The sequence below is a fragment of the Thalia democratica genome, chromosome 8 (genome assembly GCF_965202585.1).
Source record: "Thalia democratica chromosome 8, ktThaDemo2.hap1.1, whole genome shotgun sequence".
Taxonomy (NCBI): Eukaryota; Metazoa; Chordata; class Thaliacea; order Salpida; family Salpidae; genus Thalia; species Thalia democratica.
Window position 1 is genome coordinate 9489949 of NC_139172.1, and position 22009 is coordinate 9511957.

Genomic DNA, 22009 nt, shown 5'->3' on the forward strand with positions numbered 1-22009 from the left:
ATTAAAATCATACTTATAAATGTACAACTAAATGCAGATGCAGGGTTGCCACTGACTTTTAGCAAATTTTCTCCAGGTTTTCAAAAGTTCTTCCAGGTTTTTTCAAGTATTTACTTTGGGTCTATTTTTAGTTTAAACTTAATTTGAGGTGAAAAACTGTATTAAATATTATATAAAAATGAAAAAGATATAGTAAAGCTACTTCAAATGTGTATTTCAATAAAAAAATTTTTGATGATGACAAATTTTTTTATCTATATGGTAGATTTTTTTACTTAACATGTAAAATTTGTTTAAAATTCCAGATTTTTTTCAAAATTTCTCAAACTCCAAGTTTCTAGATAAAGTGGCAACCCTGTAAATGCTTTTAAAAATGAATAAAAATAAAACTGAACAACTACTTAAATAAACAATAGATAAACTACTTAATAAATCTACTTGAAAGTAAAAACTAATTTTAATCATACATGTTCAGACACTTTTATTAATCATATAGTAAAACTAACCATTATTTTACAATAAAATAATAGTCATACTAAAAATAAACTGGCAGAAAATATAAATAAATAAAAACTTGCTTGATCAAAAACCAATACCAAACCATTTCGCTCACACCCAGTCAACATAACCACCATTGATTGGTCTATTAATCCCAGTAATTTCAATTATACTTACCCCCACCCCAGTAATCCATGAATCACTAGAAAAGTAAATTTAAGATGAAATTTAATTCAAATATTTTTGTATAAAATACATACTGTCTTAAATAACTTTAATTTATTACTGTGTTTCAATGTTTCAATATGCTTAAACCAATTAAGATTATTCATTCATTTAATTCAATTGTGACAACAAAATATTTATTACTATATGTTGTCAGTTAAATTACCAACTTTATAATAAGTAATGATATCTAAATATGTGTTTTTCCAAATACCTATTTTGCCAGATTGAAATAATAAAAAATAGCTTACAAAATCAGATATCATTACTTTGACTAATAAGAGCTGTAAGCAATATACATTTACTAAACATAAAATTTTATCAATGGAATACTACAATCATTAAGAATTAAACTAAAATGTATAGTAGTTTTTATGTAAACAACATTTTTTTAAATACATACTCAAAGCAGTTTAAATAATTTCACCAAAAAATTGTATTTCGCCCAAAATTATTTCTAAAATCTAAGTAAGCTAATAAAAAAGTTTGTTTTTTAATTAATGCGGACGCGGTTGCAACAGATTTTAAATTAACTTTAAAAAACATGTTTCTTATCAGTTTATTAAAGGATAAAAAAACAATTGAAAAGTTTAGTACTAGAGCCTGGTGCACGAAAAACCTTTCGGTTATTTCGGTTTCCAGTTTCCACACCACTTGGATACGTTTTGACATCTTGTCCAGGACTTACGAGAAAGTAGTAGCCCACAATAAATATTTGCAACGAGTGAATAAAATTTTCTAACTAATATCTTAAAAAAATTTAGCGGTTTTTATATTTAGTAATATATCTTTTACTTTCATTTAAAGCTGAACATCGTACCAAAACATTCTAACTTTAATTGACTCAATGTTGTTAGTAGAAATTTTCTAGTAGAATACACTTTTAGAATAAACTATTAATAGTCTAATGCTGAGTTGTCAGATTTATATAATGGCGTAAATGTAGCGATTGTAAACTATATAGTTTCCTTAGCATGGATTTTCAATTCCTTTTACTTGACGAAATAAGTCTAAAAATAAAAACATATTTTTTTAACCAAACTTTATTCAATATACCTTTGCTTTAAAAAAGTAGTTGAAAATTCGTAAAAAAACTAAATGGTTACGTCAAGAAAGAAAAATATATTATTACTTGTGCAACCGTTTGGTATTTTATGGCTTTTTTATCAATTAATTTTGTCGCTCTGCGAAGCATACTATTAAAATAAACATTATTTGAATTAAGGTGCAGAGTGCAGACAATTGTAAAAAAAAAAATTAAGTTCATTGACTAACCACTAAATCAAAAATTTAAAGTCTAAAGCACATAAAGAATACAGGTCAAATAAATATCTACCGAAAGTTTTGAAAAACGGTTTAATATTTAAAGAGGAAACGCGCTGCTAATAAAATTAAGTTATAGAATGAACCAATTTCTACATATTAAATCAATAGTTTATAAGTTTAAAAACTTGTTAAATTACTGATATTTTCTAGTACGAAGTATTTTTTTTTTAATCAAGTTAACTTAAATCAAAGATGTTCTTTTTTTTTTGCAAAAATTAGTTTTGTTTGAAAGCTAATTATGTTTTTTACATTGACGACTATCAAACTTAATATTTAATTTTTAGAATTCAAATAACTTATATTTTTCCTAATACTTTTGAAAACTAATTTACTACAATTAATTTATAATCCATTTTTGAACCTTATTAAAATAATTAATTATCACGAAAAATTCGTTCAGTCATTTTAACACATTTAAACTGAAAGATAATTATGACTGAACGAATTTTTCGTGATAATTAATTATTTTAATAAGGTTCAAAAATGGATTATAAATTAACTGTAGTAAATTAGTTTTAAAAAGTATTAGGAAAAATATAAGTCTTTTGAATTCTAAAAATTAAACATTAAGTTTGATAGTCGTCAATGTAAGAAATATAATGAGTATTGCAGCCGTTAAAGACTACCCCGTACTTTTTCTTTGAAGAGATTCTATATGGTCAATATATATTTTTCAAGTATGGAGACCAGATTGGCAAGTTGCATTTAAATTTAGGGCGAATTCATATTAAATACAACTTTTCAAGAATATTAGTATCAGTATATATGACACTTGAAAAAATACAGTTAACAAAATTTAGTAATCGTATTTAGTATGTTTGTTTCGTTTATTATTATTATTAAGTTTTAAGTTCTTAAAACCTAAGTGTATACTATTAAATACAAAGTCAAAAGTAGAGGTACAGTTATTTTGATATTTAGAACCTTTTATTTACTTAAACTTGAATTTAATTTTCTTTCTTTTAGCCAACGGTAAATTATATCTAAAGATTAAATAAGATATATCATAAAATAAAATTAACTATAATTGTTAAGTGTCGAACTCTTATTGAATTGTTTTTGTTTTCTTTCAAAATATGATGTATACAGAGCAAAATAAATTTACATTATCATGAAATATTAAAAATTGCATAAAACAGTTTCTCTCGATAAATAGTAAAAAATTCTTTAAAAAGTTTCTTTATATCCTTAAAAGTTATTGTTTCACAGGTTTCCAAAAAAACAAAAACTTAACATTATTAGCAAAAATTAAACATGAATTTATAAGTATAAGTTATTTGATTAATTTATATAATTAAAAAACTTATAATGAAAGAATAAAATTTGTTTGTATTGTGAAATTCTAATATAGGTTTAAATTTCTAATGAAGAAAAAACTCATAACAGTTATAGAAATTTAGAGATGCAAAAAAACACCGAGAATAAAGTCAATAGACTTCAAGCTGGCTTTACTGTAATGAATAAAAAGTAAATATGTTGCCGTCTGAAAAAATAGTTGATTAAAGAAAACAAAGAACTTGATGAAGTTTTTATAAACTTCTGCTTCTAGTTATACTTAGTCTAACTTTAGTTAATTTGTTACTTTATTTCAAACTGTTTTTTCAGTACTTATTTCGATTTTACTTACGTTATTTCAAGTGTTCATATTAAAGTAAAATCTAAAGAATTTTTTGTCAACTAAAGTACTAATTTAAGTCGTAATTGAAACATTTTGTACATATATAGGTTTAAGTGACGGTTTTAAAGAAGATTACCTGGGCGAGATTAACCTCGGACTTGTTATACAAATAAAAATGTCTGTTTAATTACTATATTAGTGACTTTTTTTTCTCTAGGACTAAGTAGAAATTTATTAATGATGTGAAATCAAGACGGTCAATCGACGTAACCTACTTTTGCGGTTTGTTATATGACATAACTGTTCTTATATCTAGGTTATACCTAAAAATAATGCATTTTCACTTAATTTAAGAAATATATTTAATTTCTACTAGTGTTTGTTTGAACTCCATTATGTTAATAGGCCTATGCAAGTTGTTTAACAATTTAAAACTTAAAACTAACATATTATAAAACGTTAATACATTAATCAGCAATAATACAACATTTATAACAAACTTACAATGTAGTTTTTATACCGTAATATTAAGGTTTTTGTATCGAATATTACAATTGTAAAAGTTTACTTTTTAAAAACTTGCTTATATTAAAATTTTTATAATCACGTGAATCATTATAAGATTCAATTTAAATATAGTTATAACTGCTTACTTTCAAATCTTACTAAGAATAGTTCAAAATATTGTAAAGTAAACAAAATAGTGAACTGTATATGATTAACGAAAAACGTCTGTTAAAATAGATTGAAAGAACATAAAAATATAAAATAATGAAAAAAAGTTAAATTATGTGTAGGATAAAACATCAAAAAATGAGGTGACAAAAATAAATCAAACTTATGTTACGTTGATACTAAAATTAAAATTTATACTATCTTTGTTTTTTACGTAACACATTAAAATCATAATGTTTTAAAGAAACTAAAAATAAAATTAGAAATTATTTTAATAACTTTATTAAGACTAGTTAGTTTTTGTATGAAATCCAGAATAAAAAATAAATATAAAATAAACAAGTAAAATGATCAGGTTAGAAACGATCGGGATAGAAGTGATCGGGTTAGAAATGATCGGGTTTGAAATGATCGGGTTAGAAATGATTGGATTAAATCGCGTTAGAAATGATCGGGTTAGAAATGATCTTGTTAGAAGTGATCGGGTTAGAAGTGATTGGGTAAGAAATTATCGGGTTAGATATGATCGGGTTTGAAGTGATCGGTTTAGAAACGATCGAGTTAGAAGTGATAGGGTCAGAAATAATCGGGTTATAAGTGATCGGGTTAGAAGTGATCGGGTTAGAAGTTATCGGGTTAGAAATTATCGGGTTAGAAGTGAACGGGTTAGAAATGATCGGCTTCCAAAAATTCAGACTTTTGTACTAAAATTTTCTTTACTAAAACTTAACGCAAATAGCAGTCTTGTACAGTTTTGATTTCCGACTTCTAACTCTAAAAACACTCTAACAGAAATATAAGTTAATAATTTTTATGTGTTTCTAAGTTCACCTTTTCGTAAACTTGTAAAATATTTCTTAAGTATGTCTACAACATAAAGCGTCAAAAATATTATTTCAGAATGATCTACTTAAATTATTTTTATGGTTCAAACTTAGTAAATAAACATTAACTAAATAATAAAGTAGACAGTCAAATATTTGACTTACTAGTACAAAATAAAAAGGTTTTTATCTTTTTGTTTCATACATTAAACAGGTTATGAACCTCTAAATCTAAAGCTTGTCTCAAGTTTATTACTTCTAACACAAAGTTTTAAAATATCTGCTAAAATATAAATTTTTGTAAGCTATTTTAAAAGTAGAATTGTTAAAAATATCAAGCAGTTTTAAATAGGTTTCTATTAAAATGGATATTAAAAAAAATAATTTAGATACTCTAATTTCTAAATTATTAGAGTTTCACACTCAAAACAAGTTATTACTAAACTTTCTAAGGCTGTTCTTTGTTTTTATTTCATTAAAATGTTCTTTTGATATTTTTTATTTCAAAAGTATAATAGTTGTGTTAAATTGTTATAGAAATATAGTAGTGTAAGTTATTTATAACTATTAAACAACAGATTTTGAAATTAGGATAGGACACAATACAAATTTAACTTTAAAATATTAAAATTAATCTTTAATCTAAGTTAAAACGATAGATAGATAGATTAAACTCATATTTTTATATTTTTAGTCTTCAATTTTCATTTATTTGTTATTTGTTATACTTATAAACAAATTAAAAAACTTATTTATTAGAAAATACTAGTTTTATTTACTATAATTTAAATTTACTTTATATACTTAATTAGAGTTACGGTTATCTCAAAATATTAAAAAATAAAGTTATAAAGTATCACTAAATTAGTTTTCTATAAGGTTAATCATCCTATCCTAAATTAATTTTTTTTTTGCCTTTTCTAAAATTGAATAGTTCTTTTGACAATTTTTTCAAAATTAATTCTTTCACACCTATGTCTTCGGAATACTCCTGAAAATTTTGTCTTAATTAAACGACAAGTGCTTTAAATAAGTCTTTTAAGTGATTTTAACTTCCTTCCTACAAATGTTTATCTATATAGAAATTATATGTTTAAGCTTGTGTTTGTTAAAATATGTGAACAAAATATGTTTTGCATGATTTCAATATTTATTTAACTTATCGATTACAAAACTAAATGTGTATTTTGTTGTTGAATTTTTTTTCACATTGTTTGTATTGTGATTTAATGGTCAAGCAAGATTGTAATACTTTAGTTCGTTTCATGATAAGCAACAATAATGATGGCGAATCTTTAAACTATGTTTAATAGGAGAAAAATTATTTATAAGAAATGTTTAAATAAGCTAAATAAAACTTTCTTGCAGCTAGTTTTTGCTATTTAAGTAAAATTATTTTCAAAACCAAATGCAAAAAAATGTAAGCTATTTAAGTCTTAGCAAAGCTTGTAGTTAATGTTGTTAAATGTCATTACCCTAATACAAAAACTAATGTTTTGATTTACTTTCTTGTACATCCAGTTTTGTTTCTCACCCATCATCTTATTCACCTCCTTCATGTCCCAAAATATTCTCGAGCCATTGTCTGCCTTTAACAAAAGGTAAGTGTTAATAGGATATTTAATTTTAAAACATGTATAACTAGTATGCTATAAAATATAAACATACTATTATCATTATATTGCCTTGGACATGACATTAAACTGTATCCTGGTGTATGAATAAAGGTTTTACCGTCCAGTAGGTCCTAGGACCAAATATTTGAGCGATTTTTTTTTCGTTCAATAAACAATACTATTTATAAAACACTAAATTTAAAAAATAAGTATAAAGTATACTTTTAAACACTTGATCAAAATTAATAAAGCATAAAAATATTAGTTTGAGAAAAGTTCTGTATTGTTATTTTACTTTGTAGTTTTAATGTAATCAATAACCTATTTAAATAAAAAACTTAAAGCAGTTTAAATAATTTCACCAAAAAATTGATTTTCGCCCAAAAGTTATTTTTAAAGTCTATGCTTAGAAGGTAGTTTGTTTTTTAATTAATTCGGACGCGGTTGAACTAGAATTAAAACATATTTAAAACATATTTATTGTAAGTTTATTAATGACAAAAAAAATGCGAAAAAAATTTAGTTCCTGGACCTGGTGCACGAAGAACCTTTTGGTTATCGAGTCGCACACTTCTTTTACTATTATCTCAAAATTAAACTAAAAAAAATAAAAAAAAGAATAATCCTATAAATTTAGTAAAAGATTATGGCAATAATGAAAGTATAGAAAAAAAAGAAGTTTTTTACGTTAACTTAAATTTTTTTCTTTAAGTTCTAAAGTTTGAATAGTAAGAGTTTAAATTACCGCATACCCAAAAGTTAAATGCTTACTAGCTATGGTTAATACCATTCAAACATGAACTGTTCACTATCAATTTAAATATAAAATATATTTAGCATGAAATGCATGGATGAAGGAGCAAAAGACGAAGCGGCAACTCATGGCGTGGAAAATTCACTTCAGCTCAACTGCTTCATCAATCAAGAGGTCTTATTAGAAATTGAAATCATTGCTAGTCGTAGCTTTATACTTACTACCTTATACTTTTGGTGTTCTGCTGAAAATTTCAAGGCACAATCCTGAAAACAATAGTTTCAATAGTATTTGTAATATAATGTTTGTTTCAGGTTAAATATCTCATGACCGGAGTCAAGTCAAAACTCAAAGAAGAGTTAGAAAAAAATTCTCCCACGCTTGGAAGAAATGCTAAATACGAAAAAACTGTTAGTTTTTTAAAATTAAAAAAGCAATATTTTGGTTGTGATCTTTTTAGTTTTTTTAGCTTATGTTTTTTTTATTATTGAAAGCTTTATACTTTTTGATTTTTTTATGTTTAACAGCTTGTAACTGTAAATATTTCAGAGCAAAATAAATCGACTCCCAGGGTATCTCTGCGTTCAAATGTTGAGATTCTTCTATAAAGAAAAAGGATCAGTCAACGCAAAAATACTTAAGGTTAGTCTTGCTTGTTTTTAAAGCTATAGCTTGGAAATTACAGATGTTTCTAATTCAATTTGTAATAGTTAATCATCTAGATGTAAAATTTTATTTTAAACAAGTTATAATTATAACTTATCTTTTTATAACGATATTAAACATCCCATGTTAAACAAAACTTCCTGTGTTGTTGTTTCAGTTGTTGCTTTTAAAAAGTACTTTGTAAAGAAATTGCTGTAATGGTAAACAACAATAACATAATAAAAATTTTGTCAGGATGTGAAATTTCCTATGAGCTTTGACGCGTACGAGCTGTGCACCACCGAACTGCAGAACAGGTTGAAGCCGCAGCGGGAAAAGTTCGAGGCGGTGGAAGAAGCGAAGGCCGAAGCGGCCCTCTCCGGAAACAAGAAACCAAGTGTGAAGGACGCGTGCGCGAAGAAGGAGCTTTTGGATTACGAAAATTACTCTTTTGACAACGGTGAGAGTTGATTGTTGACTTTGAATCGTGCTTGTTCAGTGTTATAAAGTTTTATAATGTAGATAGAGTAGCATGACTGTCATAAAGAAAATATATTATAAATTGCAAAGCACTATTGTAACACATACGTCTCATAAGAAATATAAACACACATGTGTCATCATTAATAGTACATTAGTATGTTTTTATGTTTCATTAGCTTACTAGAGTACTAAGTTTTTTTCATGCTAGCAGGTTGTTATACGCAAATTAAACAACCATGTTATTTTATATAGTTATTTAATTTTATGTAATTATATTTTGTAAAGCTAGTAGCTTTTTTTACATAATTATTCAGATGTCGGATCAAGCAACAGCGGCTATTACGAACTTCAAGCTATCATAACCCACCAGGGAAGATCATCGTCTAGCGGACATTATATTGCTGGCTCCGTGTTCAAGAAGGTAGAATAATAGCGAGTTTTAAATGCTTCTTACCGCAATCTAAAAATAATACAATAATTATGCATAAACAGATTCACAGGCAAAAGTTATACAATTGAGTGTTACATATTAATCATTATTTTTTTTTATTACACAACACATGTTTCTGTGTGTTAACGGGTTTAAAACACTTCATAAATACTGTAAGGATGAATTGAAGCTAAAGTAGGTGTATATTTTCGATAAACAATATATATATATATATACCTACTTTAGTTTCTATTTTATAATATCTATTGGCTTATTTTGTTATCATTATATATTCCAGGGAACTTTTTCGCTCAGATCTATGTTAACAAACGCTTAAATTTATATTTTCAAATAGTTATAATAAAATTTTTACTCTAACTATTTGTATTATTTTTTTAGACTATACAATAAACATGTACTAGTAATTGAAACCTTAAAAAAATCCCTTACAAGAAAATCATTTAATAAATGATAGTTTGTGTTAAAACTCTCACACAACAGACGATTGGGTGAAATGCGATGACGACGATGTGACGGCGGTATCAAGCGAGGAAGTGTTGAAGCTGTCGGGCGGTGTTGACTGGCACGTCGCCTACATTCTGCTGTACGGGCTCAAGAGGATGAGCAAGAAAGATGCTAAGCTCATACAGGACAAAATGAATCAGGACGCAGCCAATCAGGTCGCCGGGGACGCCGTTTCCATGAATACCAACTAAAAAACAATTGAATGTTTGAATGCATCTAAATTTTTCTAAGTTCTCAAACAACTATATGATTTTAATTTTTATGTATCTTAAACACAGTCTAATAAGAATTGTTTTGTTAACTGTTTTTTTAGTTTCTTGTAATGAGAACTTAATGTTGATAAACAGGTTGTTTCTGACCAAAGTAAAATTTAAGTATTTTATAGATGCTGTTTTTTAGAAGCTACTATTTATTAGAAATAATTATACTATTGTTTTTTTCAATAAAAAATGCAAATGTTTTTCATAGCTGTTTTATTTATACAAGTATTTAAAATATAGTTTTGTAAATAAGTTCACTACCTAATTTAAGACAATCATAAACATAAAAAAAAAAGTTAAAATAGTAATTAAAAATCTAAATATGTTATTAAAACATCTTTCGTTTATTCTTTATTCATTACTATGTACATTAATGTTCTCCATAATTATTTTCTGTCTTTAAAACTTGTTATTGTTTATTTTCCTTTTTATGGATCATGCAAAATAGTTTGAGCCCTAGTATCAAAAACCCTAGTATCATGTTATTATTATTATAATGTATTAGATTATATACTAAAGTTTGTATCATAAGTCATTTGATGGGTTTTGTGGAAACTATCCATAAAAGTTTTTCTAACCTTAAGAAATACTATTAAAAAAACGGAAAAAATTGGTCACTGTGTATAACATTAAAATAAAAAAAAATTTTAGCTTTTTTTTACAAAATATTTTTGGAAAACTTTGTATTAACATCTGATTAAAATTCTTTTTGATAAATATTTTACAAGTAAAAAACCCAAGTTTATACAAGTAAAATAATTGAATTGTACTGTATATACTATAAAACTTAACTTCTGTATAGGTTCAATTAGGAAAGTAGGTTGATATACAAAATAGTCATTTAACTAAGAAACCGCTGCGAACTTATTTAAGTGAATAGGTTTTTTGATACTGTTTTTTAACTGGTGAATTATGTATTTTTTTGAAAATAGCAACTTTAAAATTTGTTGCAAATTTTATTATAATTCTACTTTTATGAATATCTCTGTATTTTTAAAGATAACAAAATTTTCACTAAAAAAGTTGGTAGAAAGTGTGTCAACCAGTGTAAAATTTACAAATAAAACTGCCTTATGTTACTATTAATGTATTATCATGATATTTTTACATATTTTAAAAAACCAAGGTAACAAGTGTTAGGCTATAAGTTTTTTAAATGTAAATTATAGTTCGTTTAAAACTAATATTTTGAATTAAAAGGTGGGGAATTTTAACACAAAAAAAAGTTTTTAGAATGCTTAGTTTGTAGTTACCTATTGCTATTGGGTTAATCTATACAATTTTTATATATGAAAAGTTTTTCTAAAATCAGTCCAGGACAAGTTAGATTGTTATGTGATTCTTAAAACAGTTTTATAATTTTTGCAAGCCAGAAGTTAATAGTTATTACTTTCTTCAGTAAACTAAAAGTACTTTAGAAACCCCAAAAAGGTTATACTAAAAGCACTGCTTCACTTCTAACATAATAAAAACTTCAAAGAAAAGATATTAAAATTTGTTCCGGGAACGACAAAAAATATATTATAAAGAATTTAAAGCATAATTGATCTCACTGAAAATGTAGCAACACCATGAAAAGACTATTGACAAATAAAATTTTAACATTTTTAACGGTTAACAAACTAAGTCAAAATTGAAAGTATTGTGAAACTTTACAAAACTAATTCTACCAATCTCCTTTAGTTTTTTTAAGACCTATTAACGATCAAAGGATAAATTTGATTTTCAAATGTTATTTTGAAAAACTAACTTTGAAAATACGTTAATTAACGACTAATAAGAGGTCAACTAAAGATATATTAGTCTCTAACATTTAATAGTCTTCAATTTATTTTTATAATAAAATGCAAATGCTTTCTAAACTTTTCATACAAACGTTTTATAAAAAAGAAAAAATAATGAACAGGTTAAGAATGCAAACATTAAAAGTGATATAATTATATCTAGTTAGCATTGTCGAAATATATTTTGTAAAATATAAATATAGATCTCATTTAACATAGGAATCAAAGAATATTTTCATAATTTTTGTTCAATACTTAGCAAGTTACTGCTTAAGGTGTAAAAGTTTTCTTATCTTTAGAGTTTATCATATACAACGTTTATAAACTAATTTATGTTAATAATTAGAAGCACAAAGAAAATTTATTCCTTATTTGGTTTTAATCTTCTTTAATGCATTAGAATCTGAAGAAAACAAATAAAAAAATTTAAAAAAATTATAAGTTATGATGCCTTTATAAGTAAAACTTTTTTTTTAATTTTTAACGATTTTAGCAGTTAATTACAACATGTTAAGAATTATAACACAAATAAAGATACTTTCTTTTATGCTTTACTATAGTTTTTACTGTGTAAGCTTAAATGTTTCTTTAATCACAACAATTAAAAATTCTAAGCTACAAACCTAACTAAAAACGTTTATATGAGTAAAACTCAGCATAAAAACAAACAAATACAAAAATAAATAATTTCTATTAACATAAAAGACAGTCTAATACACAAACAAACGATTTACAGTAAACTCTTTATGTAAAAAATGTAAAATATGTTTGTTATTTAAAATAAACAACTTCATACAAAGGTTTGGCATGTATTAAATAAAAAAATGTATAATAATATACTTATTGATTATAAAAAAACTATATGTTTTATTAATGGTTAAAGAACGGTTTCAACATAGTCTTTATTATTACTTTATTTAGTCTTACTTATTCACATTAAAATACTTCAAGCGTGATTAACACATTTTTAAGGTATATTAAGTAAAATATTAGATCTTTTGTTTATTATCATGGACTTTATAAGAAATATACGAAAGTTCGAGGGTTTTCGAGCTCTAATTTTCAAGTTTAACGAGTTATTTTTAGATAACTGGTATCTAAATAAAGGAGAATTTATCCGTTGGAGTCACATATTTGCCTTGATGTTTATATACAAGATCGTTTTATAAACTTTTTAATTTAATTTATTTTGAAATTTGGCATCCTAACGGTATTTATAAAATCTTGAAGTGTCGTTAGTTCTATAGTCATGTAACCAACTAAATTAAACCTGCACCTTTGATGACACTAAATAATTTGAAATGTTGATTAAACGTTGAAACTTGAATGAGTTCTGACCAAGTTTTGTTCTTGGTCCTTAATTAAAATGTTTAGTTTGATAAAACTTATAATAGTTTTGGTCACTAAACAAGACTAGGATTTTGTTTAAAATAGCAGCATAAACACTTTTTGTCTTTGATTATTAAATATATACTAGATAATAGCAGAAAAACTGATAGTTTAAAACTCAAGAAAATTGAGTTTTTGAACCTGTGGTATATTGATAACTTTGTTTTCACAATGCTTGTACACAAAGTTTGCTTGTACATAAATTAAAACAAACAACTGATACAATTCTAACTATTGTGTAAAAATTCTTATATTTACGTTTTTAAAATGTTTACAACTTTTGATTCAATGAGTTCTTTTTAAACTTGTAATTTTAAGTAAAACATGAAAAATTAACGACTTTAATTTGCTGAAAATAGAGTTGAAAGCTTATTTCATAATTTTTGTTGCAAACTGTTTTAAAGAAGCTTTACGATCTATTTTATAGATTGAATAGTTAGTAAAATGCAGAGATCTTCTACACTTCAAACTATTTTGACAGTTTAGCTATCAGAAATATGAAAAGTTGAAAAGCTTCGAATAACAGATAGCAGACAAATACTTTTTACTAAGAAAAGTGCAGTTCTAAAGGTTTTTTTTTTTTATTTACTAGAAAATATAACTATTTTTAATTTTTTGAGACTTTTTTTCAAGTTATAATGTGTTTTTTTTCAAGCACTTAATTTTTAGCTTCGATGATTAGCAATTGAGATATTTTTAATAGTTTAAAATAAGATATTTTAAATTCCATATTTATCTAATCAAAAAAAACTATCAAACGGTTTTTCATATTGACAAAGTCTAGATTTTGTTAGTTTATTTTATATGGGTAAAAACGATACAAGTTATTACTTAAACCTATAGTACTAAAGTTGAAAAATGAGTAGTTTTCTGCAGGCCAATGGAATACCACGCGTTGCTACTGGACTCTACTACGACTTCTAGTTTTTTAGTTTAAGTCTAATTTTGATCTAGTTAAACTCGTTCAAACTTTTTTTTGCCTATGTTTAAATACAAGTATGTATGAAATATGCAGAAGTTCGCTTTAGCAATTTATTACTTATAAACACAAATCAAGTAAAATTTATCTAAATTAACATTTCAGTATAGATGAGAAAGATGGAAGTTATTTACAACGACTAAACTGTACGTGTAAAAAATATTGTTTCAATTTAAATAAAATAATCTATTTTAAATTTTATTGTTTTATATTAAAATCAATCTGAAAAAGAAAACAATCAAATGTTTTAAACCTTCACACAAATTAAATAGTAAGGACGTTAAAGTAAAAGCTTTTTTAAACAATAACTTAATGAAAACACTTTACTTATGTTTTTTGTACAATAATTATTAAGAGTCAACGAGTACAAAATAAATCAAGACCCTTTACAAAATAAACTACTCCAGTAAATTAGTAATCTAAAAACAAAAGTTGTTGCAGTACGGACATTGAAATCTGCAGTAGTTTCTATCGACCGGCTCGTACTCAAGTTCAAACGGATTAGAATCGTTTTCATCGCAATTTGACACTAAAGCCATACTTTCATCATTTGATGTGACATCTAAGTCTTTTGATTTGTCACAAGTTGACTCTAAATCCATACTTTCATCATTTGATGTGACATCTAGATCTTCTGATTCGTCACAACTTGACACTAAACCTATACTTTCATCATTTGATGTGACATCTAAGTCTTCTGATTTGTCACAATTTGACACTAAACCCATATTTTCATCATTTGATGTGACATCTAAGTCTTCTGACTTGTCACAATTTGACACTAAATCCATACTTTCATCATTTGATGTGACATCTAGATCTTCTGATTCGTCACAATTTGACACTAAACCCATACTTTTATCATTTGATGTGACATCTAAGTCTTCTGATTTGTCGCAATTTGACACTAAACCCATATTTTCATCATTTGATGTGACATCTAAATCTTCTGATTTGTCACAATTTGACTCTAAATCCATACTTTCATCATTTGATGTGACATCTAGATCTTCTGACTCGTCACAATTTGACACTAAATCCATACTTTCATCACTTGATATGACACTGAATCTTCTGATATTTCACAATTTGACACTAAATCCATACTTTCATGACTTGGTGTATAATTTTTAAAATAGCGTGTTATACAACTTTGATGAAAAGCATGGTTACAATAGAACCTTGTTAATCTTTGACCATTTATTTTTAATTTTTCAGTGCACATTGCACAGTCATCATTTATGATACCTGTTTGATCATTGTTTGTGTAATTAAATGAAAGCTCATCAATTCTTGATTGTGAAACTTTTCTACTCATTAAGTCCTGTGTACGCCTTTGAATTTTTTCTATTAATTCATTGTAAGAATAACAAAGAGTTGTACCTTTTTCATTTTTTAGGAACTTAATTTCATTAAAGATATCAAAGTCTTTTTTGGTCAGAAAATTAAGTTTTTTGTTGTATATACTTTCAACAAACTCTTTACAATCTGATGTGAATTTTGTATTTATGTTATGCTTATATTTATGAAGGTTATTTTTTTTGGAAATTAAGTAACTAAAATCTTTAAATTTTTCATAAGAAAATAATGACTCACTACTCTCATATGATTCAAACAAAAGAATAATCTTATCTTCATCAGACAAAAAATCAAAGCTGTTCACGCGTAGAACTTTTAAATCTTTCACTAGAAAATTGTACAATTCTGTTCGAATCTGGATAAAAAAACTTTTTTTGGCTGGGTTACTGTCTTCATAATTTTCATCTAATTCAAACATCAATCTCAAAAAATGGTGGGTTACATCGAAAACATTCTTTTCAATTTGATCAATAAAACTTTTGTCTTCACTTACTTTAGGGCACATTTTGAAGTTACCTAAAAATAAAACAAACAAAGATGAAGTCTAAATACTAGTTATTTATAAATACAGATAACACTTTAAAATGCTACCTTAGTTTGTTTATTTATAGTGACTTCTTAAGGTACAATATAAACTACTCTATTTAAATAAAAAGCTGTTTATTTTATACAAACTTAGATAAAAATTAAACAAAAAGTTTCTAGTTGAACACCAGCTACAAGTATAGAAATTGAATAGTATTGGCAAACATTATCACTATGACTTAGTTACAAATATGGGCATTATCACTGTTTGTTTTTAGTTTTGTGTATTCTAATGTATTTTCACGATATGTTTAACTTTTTTTCTGTATCTATATGTTTTCATTTACTATTAAATTAATAAAAAAAAAGTTTTAACAAAGTTATTAAAAACAAAGAACTAGGTTTAACAATAAAAAGAATATTAACAACTATTAAAAATGGTCAATAAATATAAAAGTTAAATACTTATACAACAGCTGTGTAGCTGTAATGAGATGCATTATAAAACAGTTTTAAGATATTATTCATAACTTAATAAGCATTGTAAATCAAAATCAACTATTTCAAGTTTTACTAAAAAATCTTAATGTAATCTTTTATTTAGAGCATTAAAAATTTAATTCAATTCATTATAAATGCTTATCTATTGACGTTTGTGGATCAATACACGTTGTAATTATGTACTATAGCTTATGATTTATATAATTTAAGCTAACGATAGTTTAGCTTAGGTTTACTTTGTAAATACAACTATATTTTTTCGAATTTAAGCATGGCGTAAGTTTGGTGGTTGTAAATACTACATATCTTACACTTAAATCTCAAAGCGTCTCAAGAAGACTAGGTAAAAACCTGTTTGGTGTTAAAAAATCCCCGGTAGTATAGTTTTAATTAACATCTTAATTTACTGCAGTCCTACTGCCGGGAATTTTTTGACACTAATCATAGTGCTTTAAATAATTCTGGCACTAGTTTTAACGAATGATGTAAAAGTTTTAAACTATTAGATTTAATACTTGTTATAACAACTTTACTTTCGAAAACCGTTTGAAGAAAATTCCACAACAAAATTTAAACAATTTTTTTTAGGTAGGTATGATATAAATACAACAGCTACGGTTTTAAATTTAACAGTAAACACTGTTTTGACAATTTTGAATTATATTTTTAGAATCTAAATTCAGATATTACTCATATAAAAACCTTTAATATGTGTGTTATTTTTAAACAGTAAAAAAGTCTTCTTCAGTAATAACAATTATTATGCTTTTAGTAAGATATTTTAACAAAATTTTAATAAAGAGACACAAAATAATTTTAGGGATACCATTTAGTTTTTCCGCGAGAATTTGAAAAAGTTTTAATAGTAAAGTTGCAATAAAAGCAGTTTTGTATAATTTCTAAAATTAAAGTGTACGTATACGTTATTTTTAATAAACTTTTTTTCTTAAAAATCTATGCTTGGTTAATTGCGATTTTATCTTAAATATTTTAAACCAGACTATAATAATCTATAGAAATTCTAAACTAAAAATTAATGCTAGAGCCAGACTGTAATACTTTGTTATGTTTTAGTATAGGGGTGGGCAACGTTTTTCAACCAGCGAGCCGGATTCGGAAAATTTTAGTCTTTTGCGGGCCGGAGCCTTTCGAATTAGTGATTTACCGAATACAGTATCCGGATCCAGTCGAATAATGACTTTTTAGATCCGAATTCGTGTGGAAACTAATTTTAAGTCGAGATACGAATCCGGTCGGATTCTAACGTAAATGAAAGTTTCGGATCCGGCCGGAATCTAATTTTATGGATACAGTTGATCACTTTTTTAAATCCTTCAAATTAAAAAAACTTTCTCAAGTCTGTAAACTTAAGATGACTGATTGAGACATGTCAGATGTTTAAATAATATTTATAAATGGAATTTACATTGTAATAGACAAAGGTACTTATGTAAAATATCGTACTTAAAAAGCACTTTGCTTAGGGTAGTTTTACAAAAAACTAAGTTAGAACAACACAAAATATTAGGACAAAATGGTGTATTTAAGAGTACACATTAATTTATAAAGTAACTTTTAGCTTTTCTTTGAAGTCAAATTCTTACAGTTTTGTTTTGTAAAAATGTAATACAAAGTTTTATAAAAAAATTTGTAATATTGAACTTTGCGGGCTTGTAAATTCGCTAACGGGCCGGTCATTTTCATTTGCGGGCCGGATACCATTAGATTTTAAAAAACGGTAGCGGGTCAATTATTTTCACTCTGCGGGCCGTACGTTGCCCGACCCTATTTTAGTATAAAGATATAGCAAGCTATTTCAGTTTCTACTTTACTTATTTATTACTGTGTGCTATGGTTTTTTTGATCTAATTACTTATTTACCATACCATTTAAAATTAAAAATTATTGCTCATGAATAAAAAATGACACACTAACAATATTTTGACGATTAAACATATTGTGTTTTTTATTTTAATTTAGAAATTTGCTATTTAACATGAACTAATTGAAAGTCTCGATATTTCTTTGTAAAAAAGGCACTGTACTAAGAAAATGGAAATTTTGGATTTTAAATTTAGCTGCAGGTATCAAAATTTTATACAAATGAAGTAGAAAGGTCTTAAATGTTTTTTAAGTAAAGTAAATCCTTTGTTTTATTTGTTTTTAGATTATCTAAAATTTATTTTAGCAAGTTTTTCTAACAAAATATTAGTAAATTTTACTAGAGTAACTAGACGTTCTAGCAACTTCACAAATTTAGAATTCAGTTGTGTTTATTTGTATACTTTTATGTTTGGTGCAGATAGTAGTTTTAATAATTAAAAAAATTCCTTCCCTCTTTTTTTTATAATTATTTTGTTACATTTTATTAGCAATAGTTAGAAGTATGACAACTGATGTAAACTAAGCTATAAAAGAAAAACATAATGCAATCATAACTGTATATTTTGCCTTGCTAATAATTAAGTACACTATTGTATTTTTTTTAAAGAAATTGTTTGAATATTTATAAAAAACAGTTTAAAAGAGTACTATCATAACCTTTATTAAATGGTTTTCAAATTTATTCTTATTGAATTAACAAAATGATTTGGTTGGAATATTAACTTAACAGGGTTGCCACTTTACCTGGAAACCTGGAAAAAATTGGAATTTGACAATTTAGGCAAAAATATCTGGAATTTTGAACAAAAATCACTAAAAAACTTAGAAAAACCTGTAACTTTAAACAGTTTTCACATTTTCAGTAGTAAAATTTCGTTTTGACCCAAAAAACTATCATAAAAAAAAAAAAAAATGTCATCATCAAAATGTTTTTATTTTAAAACATATTTAAAGTAGCTTTACAGTATCTTTTCAATGTTTTTATAGTATTTAACACAATTTCTTACCTTAAAATTAACTTAAAACTAAAAATTGACCCATAAATGTATATTTTTAAAAACCCGGAAAAAATTTTGACAAAAAAAGGGGCAACTCTGACTTAATAAAAGCTACTATTTTTTGCAACTAATAAATTAGAATGGCTACTAACTGTAATTGTTAGTTGTCTCTTTTTACATACTTTTTTTTTTCATTCAGAACAATTGAATTTTCAAACAGTTAATAATCTCTAACAATTAAGCATTTTGTAGTTTTATTTTAATTTCAACATTAACAAGAATTTTAATTTAAGCAAAAAGTATAGTAAGTTAAGTAAAAAACTGTTAATAAATAATAACAACGAAGGCTTTTACTGTCTTTATTATCTTTCTATTGGTGTAATTGTTATAAATTTAAAACCTGGAAAAACCTTAGTAACATGGAAAACCCTAAAACTTGATAAATTTTGAAAAACCTGAAATTTTGTACAAAAATCAGTGAAAAACTTGGAATTTTTACAATTTACATGAAAAGTTATCAAATTTTGATAAATACAAAAGTTATATAGCATAAAGTGGTTTTGTATTATTTACAGTTTTGTATGTCATTAAACACGTTAAAAGTAGCAATAGAGCACCTTTTTAATATTCTTATCCTACTAAAGACAGCTTTTTATTAAAAATTGTACTTTCAAAAACTTGGAAGAGGTTTAAAAAGCCTAAAAAAAGTTTATAGAAAGTTGTTAAGGCAAACCTGTCACATGTATACTTTATAATTTTTTTAATTTCACCTTCAAATTAAACAAGAATTTGTATAACATAGGATTAAGCTATTTTTATTTTTTGTAATTTACGATAATGGTTACTTATAATTGTTTTACATTTTCTAACAAAACTCTTGAGTATGTGATTTTTAATATATACATTTAAAGTTTATAAACTCTAATACAAAAATATTATCAATATCTAGTATTATTGCTTTTAATAATATTCAAAAAATACAATAAATGTTTACTTAAATTTTAAATAATTTGTATGTAGTAATGTAAGTTAACAGTCAAATAAGTGTCATCAAGATATTAATTATAAAATTTCATTTTTGTAAATTTTTTAGGGTTGCAAAAAAACCTAGAATGCTGGAAAAACCTGGAATTTGACAATTTAGGCTAAAATACCCGGAGTTTGAGAAAAGAATACTTTAAAAAAAGCCTTGAATTTTGAACAAAAATCACTATAAAACTGGATTTTTTTAACAATACTAACACGTTAAGCAATAAAATTTCGTTTTGACAAAATAATCTATTATATAACAAAAAAATTATGTTATCATTAAAAAATGTTTTTTATTAAAAAATATTTTTGAAGTAATTTTACAGTATCTTTTCAATGTTTTTATACTATTTTACACAGTTTCTTACCATAAACTTAACTTTAAACAAAAAATAGATCCAAAAATGTTTACATTTAAAAACCTGAATGAAATTTTGAAAACCTGTAGAAAAATTTCCTAAAAAAATTAGCATCCATGATTTTCTATATATATATATATTTTATTAAAATGTCTCATTTACTCAGTAGCATGAACTCATAAGTAAAAAATAATATATCTGATAAAACATAAAATTAGAAGTTAATTAGTTGATATTGTTTATGGGTGCACAGCTGTTTAAGTTTGGTAAATTTAAACCCCCACATTTCACTAAAAAGTTAAAAGGACAACAAGTAAAAGGAATTTTATTTTTGGAAAAAAAATAAAAATACTTATGTAGGTTTTATTAATGGGAACGGGTCGATTTAGCTCGATGGGACACTTTTGCATGGAGACACTTTTGCACGAGGGGACAATTTTGCACGGCGACTCTTTTGCATGTAGGGATACTTTTGCACAAAAGGTCACTTGTGCATGGCAATATTTTTGTACGGCAATACTTTTGCACAACGTCCTATTATTATGGCTACATCACTTTTGCATGCATGTCAATTAAATTTTAGCTAGAACCAAATCTGAAACAAAAAAAAACTTAAAATTCATAAAAGACTCATTTCAAAGATAAAAATCAAAGATTTAAAAACGAGAGTATAAGTAAAAAATCAGTCTCTAAGTTTTTATTTAAATTCCACACTAGATTAAGTTTATATTTAAAAGTTGGCGAAATTCAGTTTATTGTTATTTAAGGTATTTAAAAATTCTTTAAATTAGAATTCACAAAAAATGTACTTATCTACTTTACCTTATTTAAGTAAAAAATATTATTGGAGTGATTTGTAGTACGTTTTAATACTGTTCTTTATACGTTCTTAATACTGTAGTTTATACTGTACTTTATACTGTACTTTATACGTTCTTAATACTGTAGGTAAAACTTAGAATAAAAACTAAAAGTTAAACAACAAATTGAAAATCATAATGTTCTAAAATAATTTGCGTTTAAAAACTATCTTTATATAACATAATTAAAATAAAACTTGTATTTAATTTATTTAAATTTTTGTTTAAAAGTAAAAAATTAGAAGTGTGCAATAGTGCAGCTCCGTCCAAAATTGACCGGTTTTTTAAAACTTTTGCGGTGCATAAATATCTCCGTAATATAACGCCGTGCAATAGGTGATGCTCGTGTGAAAGAGTTGCTGTGCAAAATTTTCCACTCGTGCAAAAGTGACGCTCACCCCTTATTAATATCTACAAGACATATTTTATTTTCGTAAGCATTTAAAGATTTTTTAAGGTATGG

The 22009-nt window shown here is 25.4% G+C and overlaps 1 pseudogene; it reads left to right on the forward strand.

Annotated features, from left to right (window-relative positions):
• Window positions 1-7620: 7620 nt before the first annotated feature.
• LOC145842886 (ubiquitin carboxyl-terminal hydrolase 14-like) lies at window positions 7621-9810 on the forward strand (annotated as a pseudogene).
• Window positions 9811-22009: the final 12199 nt, after the last annotated feature.